Raw genomic sequence first — 18,548 nt, forward strand, 5'->3', positions numbered from 1 at the left:
CCCTCACAAAATACCCAGGGGCACCTTGCATATAAATAGCACTCTAAGACTACAGTAGTTGGTTCCCCTAAACTCACAGAATAAGGAACATACAAGCAAAATGAAAAAGCTCAGGAACTATTCCCAGTTAAAAGAACAGGAGAATTCACCTGAAGGAGCAAACGATGAAACAGACTTCTTCAGTCTAACAGATACCAAGTTCAAAAAGGAGATAGTGAAAATACTGAATGAATTAAGAGTGGATATGAACAGTAGTGCAGATTACTTTAGAAAGGAACTAGGAAATATAAGGAGGAGCCAAGAAAAATTATAAAATTTATTTGCAGAGATACAAGAAGAATTAATGGCACTGAGGAGCAAAATGAATAATTCAAAGGAATGAATTAGTGACTTGCAAGATAGAATAATGGAAATCACCCAATCAGCAGACAAAAAACCAAATGAAAAAACATGAAAGCAATATAAGAGATCTATAGGATAATATAAAGAGGGCCATTCTACACATAATAGGGATTCCAGAAGGAGAAGAAGAAAAGTGGATTGAAAACGTCTTTAAAGAAATTATGGCTGGAAACTTTCCAAATCTAAAGGAAACAGATACCAAGATACATGAAGCACAGAGGGCTCCAAACAGTTGAACCCAAACAGACCCATGCCAAGACATATTATAATAAAAATGGCAAAAGGTAAAGATAAAGAGAAGATTCTAAAGGCAGTGAGAGAAAAACAAAGAATTAATTATAAGGGAACCCCCACAAGGTTATCAGCTGATTTCTCTACAGAAAGACGACAGGTCAAAAGAGTGGCAAGATATATTTGAAGTTCTAAAGGGAAAAGTTTTCAGCTTAGAATTCTCTACCCAGCAAGAATATCATTTGAACTAGAAGGAGAAATTCTCCAACAAACAAAAACTAAGAGTACAGGAATACTAAATCCCTTCTAAAAGAAATGCTGAAAGGGCTCCTCTAATTTAAAAGGAAGTTAGAAAAAATGGGATGGAGGAAATCACAACTGGAAAGCAATCACTTAAATAAGCCAGCACACAGATCTAAAAGTAAAAACAGAAACAAAAATAAAACAAAATAAAAAAAACCCACCTGTTGTAAAAGCAACAATAAACACAAGGAACAGCAAAAGGACAAACATAAAGATGTTAAAAAAGGACTTCAAAAGCATAAAACGTGGGGAAGGAAAGTAAGAAAATATAGACTCTTTTTTTTAAATGATGTCTTTGAGGCTATATAAATATCAGGCTAAGGAAAGCAGATATAGGGAGGGGTTAACATACTTGTAAAAGAGGGCAACAACAAATCAAAACCAAATAATACATTCACAAAAAATTAAGAGGACACAAGCATAAAATAAAAGGAAACCATCCAACCAAAAAAAGGAAAGGAACAAAGGAGAAGCATAGAATCAATTGGAAAACAAGGTTTAAAATGGCAATAAATACATATTTCTCAATAATTACCTTAAATGTCAATGGACTGAGTGCTCAGATCAAAAGACAGAGAGTGGCAGATTAGTAAAAAAGCAAGAGCCTACAATATGTCTTCTACAAGAGACTTACCTTAGGACAAAGGACATATATAAATGGAAAGTGAGGGGATGGAAAAAGATTCACATGAATGGATAAGACAGGAAAGCAAGAGTTGTCATACTCATATCAGACAAAATAGCCTTTAAAATGGGGGCTATAAAGAAAGACAAAGAAGGACACTATTTAATGATAAAAGGACGCACTCAAGAAGAGGATATTACACACATCAATATATATATACCCCTAATATAGGAGTACTCAGATACATACAACAAATACTAACAGATATAAAGAGAGAAATTGATGGGAATAAATAATAGCAGGAGACTTTAACACATCACTCACATCAATGGACAGAGCCTCCAGACAGAAAATCAATAAGGCAACAAAAATCCTAAATGACACAATAGAAAAGTTAGACTTAATTGACATTTTCAGGACATTACATACAAAAAATCAGAATATACATTCTTTTCAAGTGCACATGGAACATTCTTAAGGATTGACCACATACAGGGGCAGAAAACTAACCTAAACAAATTTAAGAGTGTAGAAATTATTTCAAGTATTTCTTCTGACCACAATGGCATGAAGCTAGAAATCAACTCCAGGAAAAGAAATGAGAAAAAACTGTCTATATGGAGAGTAAACAACATGCTAGTAAAAAAAAAAAAAAAAAAAAAAAAGAGGGGGGTCAATGAAAATCAAAAGGAAAATTTAAAAATTCCTGGAGACAAATGGTAATGAAAACACACCTTTTCAAAATCTATGGGATGTTGCAAAAGTGGTTCTTAGGGGGAAGTTCATTGCAATAGAGGTCTTCCTTAGAAAAGAAGAAAAATCTCAATTCAACAACTTAACCTAACACCTAAGTAAATTAGAACAAGAAGAACAAACAAAACCTAAAGTCGGCAGAAGAAAGGAAATCATAAAGATCAGAAAGGAAATCAATAAAATAGACATTAAACAATCAATAAAACCAAGAGCTTTTTCTTAAAGATAAACAAAATTGATGAAGCTTTGGCCAGACTCACCAAGAAGAGGAGAGAAAGAACTCAAATAAGCAAAATAAGAAAAAGGAGATATCTCAACAGATACTGCAGAAATACAAAAAACCATGAGAATACTATGAACAACTACATGCCAACAAATGTGACAACCTAGAAGAAATGGACAACTTTCTAGAGACATACAACCTTCCAAAACTGAATCAAGAAGAAACAGATCAATTGAACAAACCAATCACTAGAAATGAAATTGAGTATGTAATAAAAACACTCCCTCCAAACAAAAGTCCAGAACCAGATGGCTTCACAGGCAAATCCTACCAGGTATACAATGAACTTATACCTATTCTTAAACTTTTTCAAAAGGTTGAAGAAGGAACACTCCTAAAGAACTTCTATCATGCCACCATCACACTAATACCAAAACCAGACAAAGATACTACCAAAAAAGAAAATTATAGGCCAATACCTTTGATCAATAGAGACACAAAAATTCTCAATAAAATTTTAGCTGATAGAATCCAAGAACATATAAAAAAGATTATACACCACAATCGAGTGGGATTCATCCCAGGTGCCCAAGGATGGTTCAACATATGCAAATCAATCAATGTCATGCACCACATTAACAAAAGAAATATCAAAAACCACATGATCATATCAATAGATGCAGAAAAAGCATCTGACAAAATCCAACATCTATTCATGATAAAAATTCTTACCAAAGTGGGTACAGAGTGAACATAACCTTAACATAATAAAAGCTATTTATGATAAACCCACAGCAAATATAATACTCAATGGAGAAAAGCTGAAAGCCTTCCCACTAAAAGCTGAAACAAGATAAGGATGCCCACTCTCACCACTTTTATTCAACATAGTATTGGAAGTCCTGGCCACAGCAATCAGACAAACAAAAGAAATAAAAGTAACCAAATTGGAAGAGAAGAGGTAAAATTGCCACTCTATTCAGATGATATAATACTATATATAGAAAACCCTAAGAACCCCACACAAACACTACTTGACTGATCAGTGAATTCAGGAAAGTAGCAGGATACAAGATTAACATTCAGAAATTAGCTGCATTTCTGTACACTAATAATCAAATATTAGAAAAGGAATATAAAAATACAATACCTTTTAAAATTACACCCCCAAAAATTAAATACCTAGGAAAAAACCTAACTAAGGACATGACAGACTTATATGCTGCGAACAATAAAACATTAATCAAGGAAATTAATGATGATTCGAAGAAATGGAAAGATATTCCATGCTCCTGGATTGGAAGAATATTGTTAAATAGCCATACCACCCAAAGCAATCCACAGATTCAATGAAATCCCTATGGCATTTTTCACATAATAAGAACAAACAATCCAAAAATTTACATAGAACCATAAAAGACCCAGAATTGTTACAGCAATCCTGGGGGTGGGGGTGGGGAAACAAGCCAACAACAAAACTAAAAACCAAAAACCAAAAAACAAGCAGGAGGCATGACTCTCCCAGAATTCAGACAATATCACAAAGCTACAGTAATCAAGACAGTGTGACACTGGTACAAAAACAGATATATAGACAAATGGAACAGAACAGAGAACCCAGAAATAAACCCAGACACCTATGGTCATTTAATCTTCAAGAAAGGAGGCAAGATTATAAAATGGGGAAAAGACAGTCTCTTCACTAAGTGGTGCTGGCAAAACTGGACCGCTGCATGTAAATCAATGAAACTAGAAAATACCCTCAGACAACGCACAAAAATACTCAAGATGGCTTAAAGACTTAAACATAAGACAGGACATCATAAAACTCCTAGAGAACATAGGCAAAACATTCTCTGATGTCAAAAGTACAAACTTTTTTTTTTTTTAATTTTATTTTTCCACTGTACAGCAAGGGGGTCAGTTTATCCTTACATGTATACATTACAATTACATTTTTTCCCCCACCATTTGTTCTGTTGCAACATGAGTATCTAGACAAAGTTCTCAATGCTATTCAGCAGGATCTCCTTGTAAATCTATTCTAAGTTGTGTCTGATAAGCCCAAGCTCCTGATCCCTCCCACTCCCTCCCCCTCCCATCAGGCAGCCACAAGTCTTTTTCTCCAAGTCCATGATTTTCTTTTCTGAGGAGATGTTCATTTGTGCTGGATATTAGATTCCAGTTATAAGTGATAGCATATGGTATTTGTCTGTGTCTTTCTGGCTCATTTCACTCAGTATGAGATTCTCTAGTTCCATCCATGTTGCTGCAAATGGCATTATGTCCTTCTTTTTTATGGCTGGGTAGTATTCCATTGTGTATATATACCACCTCTTCCGAATCCAATCATCTGTTAATGGACATTTGGGTTGTTTCCATGTCCTGGCTATTGTGAATAGGGCTGCAATGAACATGCGGGTGCACGTGTCCCTGTTAAGTAGAGTTTTGTCCGGATAGATGCCCAAGAGTGGGATTGCAGGGTCATATGGAAGGTCTATGTATAGATTTCTAAGGTATCTCCAAACTGTTCTCCATAGTGGCTGTACCAGTTTACATTCCCATCAACAGTGCAGGAGGGTTCCCTTTTCTCCACAGCCCCTCCAGCACTTGTTATTTGTGGATTTATTAATGATGGCCATTCTGACTGGTGTGAGGTGATATCTCATGGTAGTTTTGATTTGCATTTCTCTTATAATCAGCGATGTTGAGCATTTTTTCATGTGTTTGTTGGCCATCTGTATATCTTCTTTGGAGAAATGTCTGTTCAGGTCTTTTGCCCATTTTTCCATTGATTGATTGGCTTTTTTGCTGTTGGGTTGTATAAGTTGTTTATATATTCTAGAGATTAAGCTCTTGTCGGTTGCATCATTTGAAACTATTTTCTCCCATTCTGTAAGTTGTCTTTTTGGTTTCTTTTTGGTTTCCTTTGCTGTGCAAAAGCTTTTCAGTTTGATGAGGTCCCATGGGTTTATTTTTGCTCTAATTTCTATTGCTTTGGGAGACTGACCTGAGAAAATATTCATGATGTTGATGTCAGAGAGTGTTTTGCCTATGTTTTCTTCTAGGAGTTTAATGGTGTCCTGTCGTATATTTAAGTCTTTCAGCCATTTGGAGTTTATTTTTGTGCATGGTGTGAGGGTGTGTTCCAGTTTCATTGCTTTGCATGCAGCTGTCCAGGTTTCCCAGCAATGCTTGCTGAATAGACTGTGTTTTTCCCAACAAAGGTTTTCTTAAGGCACTCTCCCAAAGCAACAGCAAAAATAAACCAATGGGACCTAATCAAACTTAAAACTTTTGCACAGCAATGGAATCCATTTAAAAAAAAAAAGACAACCTATGTAATGGTATAAAATAGTTGCAAATGATGCAAGTGACAAGGGCTTAATCTCTAAAATATACAAACGGGTGGCCAACAAGCACATGAAAAAATGCTCAACATCACTCATTATTAGAGAAATACAAATTGAAACTGCCTTGAGGCACCACTTCACATCTGTCAGAATGGCTATCATCAACAAGTCATCAAATAACAAATGCTAAAGAGGATGTGGAGAAAAGGAAATAGTCCTGCACTGTTGGTGGGAATATAAATTGGTACAACCACTATGGAAAACAATATGGAGGTTCCTCAGAAAACTAAATAGAGAACTACCATATTATCCAGCAATCCCACTCCTGAACCGATATCCGAGCAAAACTTTCACTGAAAAAGATACATGCACCCCTATGTTCATGACAGCGCAATTCACAATAGCCAAGACATGGAAACAACTTAAATATCCATTGACAGACAAGTAGATGAAGAACATGTAGGTATATATACACAATGGAATACTACTCAGCCATAAAAAAGCACAAAATAATGCCATTTGCAGCAACATGGATATAACTAGGGATTCTCATAATAAGTAAGTCAGAAAGAGAAAGACCAATACCATATGGTATCACTTAAATCTTGAATCTAATATATGACACAAATGAACCTACCTATAGAAAAAAACAAACTCATGGACATGGAGAGCAAACTTGTGGTTGCCAAGGGGGAGGGAGTGAGAGGGACTAGGAGTATGGGCTTAGTAGATGCAAACTATTGCATCTGGAATGGATAAGCAATGAGATCCTGTTGTATAGCACAAGGAACTACATCTAATCACTTGTGATGGAACATGATGGAGGATAATGTGAGAAAAAAATGTGTATATATATACACACATGTATGTTTGACTGGGTCACTTTGCTATACAGCAGAAATTGATAGAACATTGTAAATCAACTATATTAAATTTTTTTTAAAAAAGAATAAATAATTCTAAGATCTATATGGAAGCATAAAAGACCCAGAACTGCCAAAGCAATCCTGAGGAAAAAGAACAAAGCAGGGGGTGTAACCCTCCCAGACTCCAGACAATACTACAAAGCTACAGTAATCAAAATAGCATGGTTTTGGCACAAAAACAAGTGTATGGATGAAGAGAACAGAATAAAGAGTCCAGAAATAAACCACACACTTATAGACAATTAATTTTTGACAAAGGAGACAAGAATATACAATGGGAAAAAGACAGTCTCTTCAGCAAGTGGTGTTGAGAAAGTTGGATAGCCACATGTAAATCAATGAAGTTAGAGCACACCCTCTTGTTGTGTAGAAAAACAAACTGAAAATGGGTTAAAGTCTTAAAACAAGACACCATAAAACTCCTAGAAGACAACAGAGGAAAAATATTCTCTGATATAAATCATACCACTGTTTTCTTTCTTTCTTTTTCTTTTTTTGTCTTTTTAGGGACGCAATCATGGCACATGAAGGTTCCCAGGCTAGGGGTGGAATTGGAGCTGCCTACACCACAGCCACAGCAATATCAGGTCTGAGCCGCATCTGTGACCTATATATACCACAGCTCACGGCCAGATTCTTAAACCACTGAGCAAGGCCAGGGATCAAACCTGTGTCCCCATGGATGCCAGTCAGATTTGTTTCTGCTGAGCCTTGATGGGAACTCCTTTCTTTTTTGTCTTCTTAGGGCCATAACATACCATACCATTGTTTTCGTAGGTCAGTCTCCCAAGGCAATAGAAGTAAAAGCAAAAATAAACAAATAGGACCTAATCAAAGCTTTTGTACAGCAAAGGAAACCATAAACAAAGTGAAAAGACAATCTACAAACTGGGAAAAATTATTTGCAAATGATGTTACAGACAAGGGCTTAATTTCTAAAATATACAAACAGCTCAAACAATTCAATAAGAAAAAAACAAACAACACTGATAACTGACAAGGACCTACTGTATAGCACAGGAAACTACTCAGTATTGTGTAATAACCTACATGGGAAAAGAATCTGAAAAATATGTATATATAACTGATTCACTTTGCTATACACACGAAACAAACATAACACTGTAATCAACTATTTTCCAATAAAATTAACCCAATTGAAAAATGGTCAGAAGACCTAGATAGACTTTTCTCCAAAGAAGACATTCAGATTGTCAGTAGGCACATGAAAAGATGCTCATCATTGCTAATTATTAGAGATGCAAATAAAAAATACAATGAGGGGAGTTCCCGTCGTGGCACAGTGGTTCACGAATCTGACTAGGAACCATGAGGTTGCGGGTTCGGTCCCTGCCCTTGCTCAGTGGGTTAATGATCCGGCGTTGCCGTGAGCTGTGGTGTAGGTTGCAGACGTGGCTCGGATCCTGCGTTGCTGTGGCTCTGGCATAGGCCGGTGGCTACAGCTCCGATTAGACCCCTAGCCTGGGAACCTCCATATGCCGTGGGAGTGGCCCAAGAAATAGCAAAAAGACAAAAAAAAAAAAACGATGAGGTACTATTTCACACTGGTCAGAATGGCCATCATTAAAAAGTCTACAAATTATAAATGCTGGAAAGGGTATGGAGAAAGGGAACTCTCCTACACTGTTGGTGGGAATGTAAATTGGTGCAGCCACTATGGAATATGGTGCAGAGTTTCCTCAAAAAACTAAAATTAAAGTTGCCATATGATCCAGGAATCCCACTCCTGAGTATAAATCCAGACAAAACTGTAATTTGTGAAGATATATGCTGTCCTATGTTCACAGCCACAGTATTTACAATAGCCAAGACTTAGGAACCACCTAAACGTCCACCTGCAGATGAATGGATAAAGAAGTTGTGGTACACACACACACACACACACACACACACACAGGAACATTACTCAACCATTAAAAAGAATCCAATAATGCCATTTGCAGCAACATGGATGGACCTAGAGATTATCATGCTAAGTGAATTAAGTTAAACAGAGAAAAACAAATACCACATGATATCACTTATGCAATCTAAAATATGACACAAATCAGCATATCTATGAGACAAAAACAGACTCAGAGATACAGAGAACAGATTCGTGGTTGCCAAGGGGGAGAAGGGTGGGGGAGGGAAGGACTGGAAGATTAGTAGAGGCAAACTATAATATATAGAATGGCTAAAGAACAAGGTCCTACTATACAGCATGAGGAACTATATTCAATATCCTGTGATAAACCATAGTGGAAAAGAATATGAAAAAGAATATGTATGGATAACTGAGTCACTTTGCTGTACGGCAGAAATTAACACAACGTATCAACTCTACTTCAATAAAACTTGAAAAAAAATTATCATAAATAACTTCAATTCAGTTCAAGGAAGGTTTGGGGGGCCCTAAATCAGTTAAGAAAACATCTTTTGGATTTTAGAGCTCTTTGGATTTCACTAATGCAAATGAACCATACAGATGGACCTGATTTGTTTTGTGTTTCACCTCTAGACTGTGCCATCCTCAGAGACAGCCTCTGAGTCCCCAGTGTCTGCATACAGAAGGCACTCAATAAATGTTACCAAGAGAATGAACAGATAAAAATGGCTGAAGAAAGGTGTCATGGAGAAATTCCGCAGAAGAGGCTGGTCAGGGACTCTGGAAAAGGACATGGTGAGACTTAATGCTCTGATCACAATTCCGGACTTTATGTAGAAGGTGATGGAGAGTTTGTTAGGTAGATGGTGTGACTAAGCTGCATAAGAGGACAGCAATTCTCATACTAGAATGAGGCAGGATCAGAGGGCAGGGGACTAGGGTGAGCAGTAGGAGGTTCCTGCAATAATGAGGCAAGAAGGGTCTGTGGATAAGGCAGTGAATGTAAAGCAAGGGAGAGAAGGAAGAAACAGATCTAGCAACTAATGATGTTAGGGATGAGGGAGAAGCTGCAGTTGAACTTGACCCAGTGGCGCCCATCTGAGATGGTAGAACGCAGTATTAAGGTCACAGGCTCCGGAACGCAGATGCTTCTGCTTAAATCCCAGCTCTGTCACTCCATGACCTTGAATAAGTTAGTTAACCTCTCTATGGAGTTCCCCTTGTGGCTCGGTGGAAACGAATCAGACTAGTGTACACCAGGAGGCAGGTTCAATCCCTGGCCTCGTTCAGTAGGTTAAGGATCTGGCATTGCCGTGAGCTGTGGTATAGGTTGCAGATGCTGCTCAGATCTGGTGTTGCTGTGGCTGTGGTGTGGGCTGGTAAGTGTAGCTCTGATTTGACCCCTAGCCTGGAAACCTCCATACACTGCAGGAACAGCCCTAAAAAGACAAAGACAAAAACAAACAAACAAACAAAAAAATACCTCTCTGTGCTTTAGCATCCTCTTTAGTATCTATTTCATAGGGTTTCTCTGAGAATTAAATAAGTATTTATAAAGTAGCTAGAGCAGGGTTTGGCTACAAGGCATTATTACTGCCTATAATCAATCATTGATTCATAAGGTCAATTTCCCAAATGGTTCACTGAGTGACTGTCTCCTCTGGAGTAAGGCAACCCACATCTCAGACCCCCCCCCCCCCCAGGGAGTTACAAGTGGGTATCATAAATCTAGAAATAAATATATATTATATAGAAAGAGAGGCTCACTTCAAGGGACAGAACTTTTATCAGACTTAAGGGGATAGGATTTCCCTTTGCTGGGTCTGAAAACATCTATCCTATTCACAGAGGCTCTTTTTCTTTTAATCAGTCACCACTTTGCTGTAACAGTTTTGCAGCCCTGTAGCATGCCAGGGAAACTTTAAGTGCCGGGTCATTCATTTGTAGGGAGAAGGCTACAAGGAGGGCTGCCTGGAAAACCTGTAATTTAGAAATGTTCAAATCTTTGCATTCAAGTAGAAAGCAGAAATGGTGTCAGGTTTGTGCTCAAAGGAAAGTCATAATTGCTGTGTGCTTCCCTTTCCTGTCCTCCTGGGCCAAGGAACAAAACCAGTGGAGTGGGCTTCAGAGCTGTTTTCTACAGACATTCAGCAGACTCTGCAGCTTACACATTGGGGTACCTTCTCCCAGGAAAATTACCTAAACATGGAAACACAAATGCCCATTTTTGCAGGTAAGGGCTCTGCAACAAAGTTAGTACCTGCTTGCTCACTTTTCCTGAATTTGCTGCCAGACTTAAGCATACTTACGAACTTTTTAACAACCATCCTTCCAGCATATCAGTCCACAGTTTAAGACCCAGCAGTGGCTCCCTTTTTCCTCCGGAGTCAAGTTCAACCTCTTCATTTTCACATTGGAGAAACTCCATGATTTAGCAATGGATTTTGTCCCCCAAAGACCTTCTAATCTCACCAAGTCTGTCTGGTGACTCTCTCCCAGGGCTGCCCTATTTATTCTCACCTTCAAGTTCTCACTTCAGTTTTCACTTTCCACTCCCTTCACCTGGAGTAAACTCTGCCCATCTGTCGACTTATACAAACCCTACTACTGACTTCAAGATATAACTAACATTTCTAAATTCTGGTGCTCCCATTATTACATTAGTCATTTATTTACTTTCTGACTAACCATGTTTAATTTGTCCCCAGTTCATGTCTGCCTTGGATTTGCTAAATTTGGCACACATTATTTTATTTTTATTTTTTTGCTTTTTAGGGCCAGACCCACAGCATGTGGAAGTTCCCAGGCTAGGGTCTGAAATGGAGCTGCAGCTGCTGGCCTACACCATAGCCACAGCAGCGTGGGATCCGAGCCATGTCTGTGACCTACACCACAGTTCACAGCAATGTCAGATCCTTAACCCACTAAGCGAGGCCAGGGATCAAACCCTCATCCTCATGGTTCCTAGTCCGGTTCGTTAACCACTGAGCCATGAAGGGAATTCCTGGAACACATATTTTAATATATACCACAACTAAACTTCATGAAAGTGTCTTAAAAGTTAGGATCCTTGTTTATACTCTTAGCCTTCTCAGTGCTGGTCTACTCTGAGCACACAGTAGGTACTCGTGGAATACTGGTCGGCTGGTTGGTTTCCCCAGTATCACCTTCCACGTGAAAAAGAAGGAAATTTCCTCAGCCAGATAAAGGGTGTTTCTTAAATTGATTCAAGTCATCAATTTGAAATCCATACTTCTTTTTAGACTTAAAAGTGAGCTACAATAGTATTCCCATTAAAATCAGGAAGAAGCTTGGATGCTACTATTTAATATTGTACTAGAGGTGATAGATAATAAACTAAAACAGGAAAAAGAAGCAAAGGTATATTTATTCATGATTTCCAAAAGAATGAAAAAATAAGAGAACTATCAAGAGAGTTCAGCAGTGTCTAAGCTCAAACTCAAGGTTCAAGAATCAATAGGGATACCACCTCACACCAGTCAGAATGGCCATCATTAATAAATCCACAAATAACAAGTGCTGGAGGGGGTGTGGAGAAAAGGAAACCCTCCTGCACTGCTGGTGGGAATGTCAACTGGTACAGCCACTATGGAGAACAGTTTGGAGATACCTTAGAAATCTATACATAGAACTTCCATATGACCCCGCAATCCCACTCTTGGGCATCTATCCGGACAAAACTCTCCTTAAAAGAGACACGTGCACCCGCATGTTCATTGCAGCACTATTCACAATAGCTAGGACATGGAAACCACCCAAATGTCCATTGACAGATGATTGGATTCGGAAGAGGTGGTATATATACACAATGGAATACTACTCAGCCATAAAAAAGAAGGACATAATGCCATTTGCAGCAACATGGATGGAACTAGAGAATCTCATCCTGAGTGAAATGAGCCAGAAAGACAAAGACAAATACTATATGATATCACTTATAACTGGAATGTAATATCCAGCACAAATGAACATCTCCTCAGAAAAGAAAATCATGGACTTGGAGAAGAGACTTGTGGCTGCCTGATGGGAGGGGGAGGGAGTGGGAGGGATCGGGAGCTTGGGCTTATCAGACACAATTTAGAATAGATTTACAAGGAGATCCTGCTGAATAGCATTGAGAACTTTGTCTAGATACTCATGTTGCAACAGAACAAAGGCTGGGGGAAAAATGTAACTGTAATGTATACATGTAAGGATAACCTGACCCCCTTGCTGTACAGTGGGAAAATAAAAAAAATTATAAAAAAAAAAACCAAGAACTAATATTAACAAATACCAATGAAGAAAAAAATCGTTTTTCTTTTCTGTCTTGTTCTTTTGATTGTATCTCTGTGAGATGATGGATGCTAACTAAACTTATGGTGATCATTTCACAATATGTAAGTCAAATCATACAAAATAATAATTATTTTCCTATGTGCCAAAAAAAAAAGAATCAATAGGTCTCCTAAATGCAAGCAATCAATGATTAGAAAGTTTAAAAGGAAAAAAAGAGCCCATTCACAAAAGCAATAAAATTATAAAATACCTGTGAGGAAAAAAAGCTGCACAAGAATGTGCAATCTCAATGAAGAAAAATTACATTACTTTCCCAAAGACGACAAAAGATGTGACCAGGGGATAGTCTATATTTCTTTCTTTTTCTTTTTTTTTGTCTTTTTGGGGCCACCCCTGCAGCACATGGAGGTTCCCAGGCTAGGGGCCCAATTGGAGCTGTAGCTGCCAGCCTACACCACAGCCACAGCAATGCAAGATTCAAGCCTTGTCTGCAAACTACACCACAGCTCATGGCAACGCCAGATCCTTAACCCATGGAGCGAGGCCAGGAATCGAACCTGCATCCTCATGGATGCTAGTTGGGTTCATTAACTGCTGAGCCATAACGGGAACTCCAGATATTCTATATTTCTAACTGGAAAAATATACTGTAGGGATGCTACAATTTGAAAACATAAGGGTTTGTAACACCATCCAAAATCCCAATATAAGTTTTTCATTGAACACAGCAAACTTTTTCTGTGATTTGTCTGGAATTATGAATCTGCTTGAATGACCGTAAACATTTGGAACCAGAAGATTAATGAGCGGTGACTTGCCATCAAAACATAAAAGAAGATTATGTTATAAAATGGTATGGGTTTTGTGCAGGAATAGATAAAAAGATTCACAGAAGAGAACATATCTATATAAAAATTTTATATTTGATAAAGTAGCATTTCATACAACTGGGAAAAGGACAAGCTCTTTGATAAATGGATGTGGAACAACTAACTAGCCATTTTGAGAAAAACAGGTAGATTTTGATTTCCCATCTGTCCTGGACAGCTTTGGTCTGCCTCTCCAGCTCCCTTCTCCATCTTTCCATCTTTGAGGGAAAGGAGAGCCTGTGTGGACTCAATGGGCTTTGCTGTCCTCATGGTTGGAGTCAAGGTCAAAAGGGTGAACTGATAGGGAATCAAGGTGGGGGTCCCTGAGGGGTCACCTCAGGCTAGTAGCTTCCCTTAACTAAAGGTCTCAGTTCTGGGAGATGGTGATCTTCTCTTCCCTGTCCTCTGTACCCTCCCAGTGCCCCTTCAGGCAGGGATGCTAAAGGCTTCTCCCATTGTTATTTTGGTAACACGTTGTTGTTGCTGTTGTTTTTCCACTTTTTGGGGCCACACTCATGGCATATGGAGGTTCCCAGGCTAGGGGTCGAATCAGGATCCAAGCCACGTCTGTGACCTATACCACAGCTCACAGCAACACTGGATCCTTAACCCACTGAGCAAGACCAGGGATAGAACGTGCAACCTTGTGGTTACTAGTTGGATTCGTTTCCTAATTTTTTTTTTTTTTGGCTGTATCATTGTAAATAATCCCCTAATTAAACTGACCCTTTGGCACCTCATATTGAGCATACCATCTATTTTCTGTTGAGGCTTATTGATACCATATTATTCAAAAAATTAAATTCCAGGAAGATTAAAGGCCTAAATTTGTTTTTAAATCTATAAGAATATTAACGATATGGGTTGAGGAAGTTTATTTTTAGATAAGATACAAATGAAAATTCATAAGAGAAAGTATGGATATGTTTGATTAAAATCAAAATTTCAAATTTCTGGATGATTAGATACTCATAAGCAAGTTAAAAGAAAGGTAGAGAGAAGTACTTGAAATTTATAACAAAGTATTACTATCTGCACTATGTAAGGATGAACTTTAAACATAAAATATATCAAGTATATAAACATATATTTACATATGTTTATATATAAAATACATAATATAAGTGTATTTTATACATACAATATACAATATATTTTACATATAAATATATGGAAATATATAAACACCAATTTTTAAAAAGAAATATTATTAGAAAAATGGACAAGAATATGAATGGGCCATTTATAAAAGGAAACTGAAATGGAATATATACTTGAGAAAATTCTTTTTTTTTTTTTTTGTCTTTTTAGGGCCTCACCCACAGCATATGGAGGTTCCCAAGCTAGGGGGCAAATCGGAGCTATAGCTGCTGGCCTACACCACAGCCATAGCAACGCTGGATACTGAACACACTGAGAGAGGCCAGGGATCAAACCAGCAACCTCATGGTTCCTAGTCAGATTCATTTCCACTGCACCACAATGGGAACTCCATATATTTTAGAAGATTCTTAACATTACCAGTAATCAGGAAAATATAAATCACCACGAGATACCGTTATTAACTATCAGATTGGCAGAACTTTAAAGAATGATAAACATCAAGAATTGTTGAGCAAGTAAGGAAACAGGCTCTCTTGTTCACAGTCAGGGAGAGTGTTTAGGTTGGCAAGGTTTTTGGAGGAGGATCTGGCAGTGTCTATTAAAATTATAAATGTGCATCCTTTATGATCCCACTTCTTGGCAGTTACCAGGGATAAAAACCTGCATATTTGCTCAAAGAGGCATGTAAAGATGTTTATCATAGCATTACTTATAATAGCAAAAAAGTGGAAACAATCTAAATGTCCACCAACTGTGGAATAACTAAGCCATTAGCATAGTAGATTCTATGCAATGTTTTTAAAGAATGATAGATCCATATGTTCTGACTGGAAATATCTCTTAATACATTTTATTTAGGGAAAACTAAGTCAAGTCAGTACATCATGTAGACCATGAAACCATTTGTGTAAAGTGTACTTATATGTTTATTTATATACATATAAACGCACAGATAAAAGTCTAATGAATAGACACCAGATGAATATGCATTGCTACTTTTGGATAGAAGACTCTGAGGTTTATTGGAAGAAATGTCAGGGATTTTTCACTTTTTCTATATTTTGTATTTTACTATTTTCTCTGTTTTTGAAATTTCATAATAGGAACGTATTTACATTTTACCTATAAAATGATTTCCTTAGTGGATAGTTGTAGTTTATATTTAATTCCTTCAGAAAAAGACAAAAGAAATGAAGAACATGGAGCTTTAGAGTTAAATCGATATGACATCAAGAAACTTGCCTAATTCACTGGGACCTGTCTTCTCTTGCATAAAAGAGGAAAGTTTGCTGTGAAGATTAAATCAGATAAAGCCAGCTAGATGTGCAGCTGTGTTCCTGGATGATAGAAAATACTGGTTGACTCTTTCTCTTCCATTTAGCCTGTGAGAACCTTGAGGGGCAAGATCTTAACCTCGGTTGCCATATATCCCGGACTCCTGGGCAAATAGCAGCTCAGTTACATTTGCTGAAAGAATGAGTGACTGAACAAGCCACATTTGTTCATTGTTAATGGTTAAACATATGCTCACATATGTTCATTGTTAATGGGTAAACAAGAGCTGCCTTTCTGGCTTCCACCAGCAAGATCAAATGCTTCTGGTTTGTGGGAACAATAAATCAAAGAAAACCAGAGATCTATGCCAGAGGGATAAGGGTTTTTAGAGCAGGAAGACACATCACGGAGATCTGATGCTGGAGAGCTCCAGGCTCTGCAGAGTGATAGGGCTGCCATAGACAGGCGTGTGGGTACTGGAAAGCCAAACTGAGAACTCAGTCTCCAGGCTGAGAGACTGAATATACCAATGGACTGTGGCCAGGTCGTATATGACAATAACAACAGAACTCTGATCCCCAACCTCTGCAGTAAATGGCCTGGGAAGCCAAATCATAATCTCTGTAGCCATCATCCCAGGATGGTTAGGACCTGGTCAAGGAGGCCAGCTCTTTAATTCTTGCCCCCATTGTCTCCTCTGTTCCCAAATCAGGACCAATCAGAGAAAGTCAAATATGCTCTCCAAACCAATCACAGTACATGTTCCATTTCTAGTTAGCCCACTTTCATTTTTCCCGGGGCCAACAACCTCCAATCAGAATGTACCTGCAATCCTCCCCCTTTTTCCTCCCGCTATAAAGCTTTCCTACTCCCCTGCCTGTCTTTAAGTCTCTGCCAAATATTAGTGATGGCAGTTGACATCCTTGCTATATAGCAAGCTCTGAATAAAGAGCATGTTTTAGTGATCTTCATTTATTTCTACAAGGTCTTCTCCCACATTGCAATGAGATACTACTTCCATGTTATATATTGGAATTTATATATAAGGTCTCATTTTTTAAAATTCTATTTTTTTTAAAGTAACACCAGAAGCCAAACTTCTCACGGAATCTGAGGAAGGATGCTCAGCTTGCATTAAACTAAGAAAAAAAAAATGATGTCCAGATTGATGGCAGCAAAGAGAAACCAGGCAAAGACAAGGCTGAGTCTGGACAATGGACAGAGGCTTCCAGAGATCTCTACAGGCTTTTTTTCCCTATAAGTTAAGCCCAGCTGGGTCCAGAAGCTGCAGGACTGGAGAACATAGGTGGAGTTTCTCCTTATCAGCCTCTCCTCAGGGCAGAGAGGTAGTTAACCACAGCTATAGGTCTGTTGAAATGTCCACCTGCCAGAGGTTCAGACAAATGAATGAAATACATAAATAAAATCTTCAGGGATTTAAAGAAGTGGAAGGTGGTTGGGAAGTTTCCTAGACCTTACCTCTAGGAAAAACAGCTTCTTGGATGCTGGCATTGGTTCTGCCTATCTACCCATGTATGTCTGCTTGTCTAAAATCCTAAAATTCCTAGCATCAGTTCATATAGCCTTTAAATGTGTTAAGATAGATACATTTTTTCAAACTGCTGAATGTTAATAGATGTCTCAGCAAAAAGAAAAAAAAAAGGCGCTTTGAAGTCAGGTTTGGGAAATGCTGGGTGAAACCATGTTAAACAGATTTCATTTTGGCAGGACTTTGCAAAGTCTTCAATATGCTAATATATGTTGTGAATCTGCAAGAAAGGGATACAGTATACAGCATTTGCCAAACTTATTTAACCACAGAAACTGATTTCCTACCCACCTATTTACATCTTCCTTAACATCATTCTAGGACATACAACTTTGGAAACACAGTTTTGAGACAATGCTACCTTTCAGAGGAAAACCACTAGCTGGCTCATACCCCTTATCATCTGTTGTAACTCACCAAAAAAGAAGATCAAAAGGCCTTATAGTAATTGGTAAAAGAGGGCAATTTTGATGGAAGGAGGAGGAAGATAGGATTCTAAAAAGCAGAGCCTGTGGTCAAGAGTCTCAGGTCAGCCTAGCACAGTTTAAGGATACTGGGTTTCAAATTCAAGATGCAGGAAGCCAAAAATTATCCTCATCTGGGTCATCATTTTTTTTAACCAGCTATAGGATCATTATCTAGGAAAATAGTGACCAGCCGATGAAAGGAAATAGAGATTCAGGCGATAGATCCTTTTTTATATCCCGTTACCAAAGAGGGGCCATAGTCCCATTTTAGACTCGCCATA

The 18,548-nt window shown here is 38.1% G+C and overlaps 1 protein-coding gene across 1 annotated transcript in view; it reads right to left on the bottom strand.

Annotated features, from left to right (window-relative positions):
* SPON1 (spondin 1) overlaps positions 1-18,548 on the bottom strand; it is a 335,754-nt gene that overhangs the window by 216,937 nt on the left and 100,269 nt on the right. The window lies entirely within an intron of this gene.

This window comes from Phacochoerus africanus, chromosome 4 (genome assembly GCF_016906955.1).
Source record: "Phacochoerus africanus isolate WHEZ1 chromosome 4, ROS_Pafr_v1, whole genome shotgun sequence".
Classification (NCBI taxonomy): Eukaryota; Metazoa; Chordata; class Mammalia; order Artiodactyla; family Suidae; genus Phacochoerus; species Phacochoerus africanus.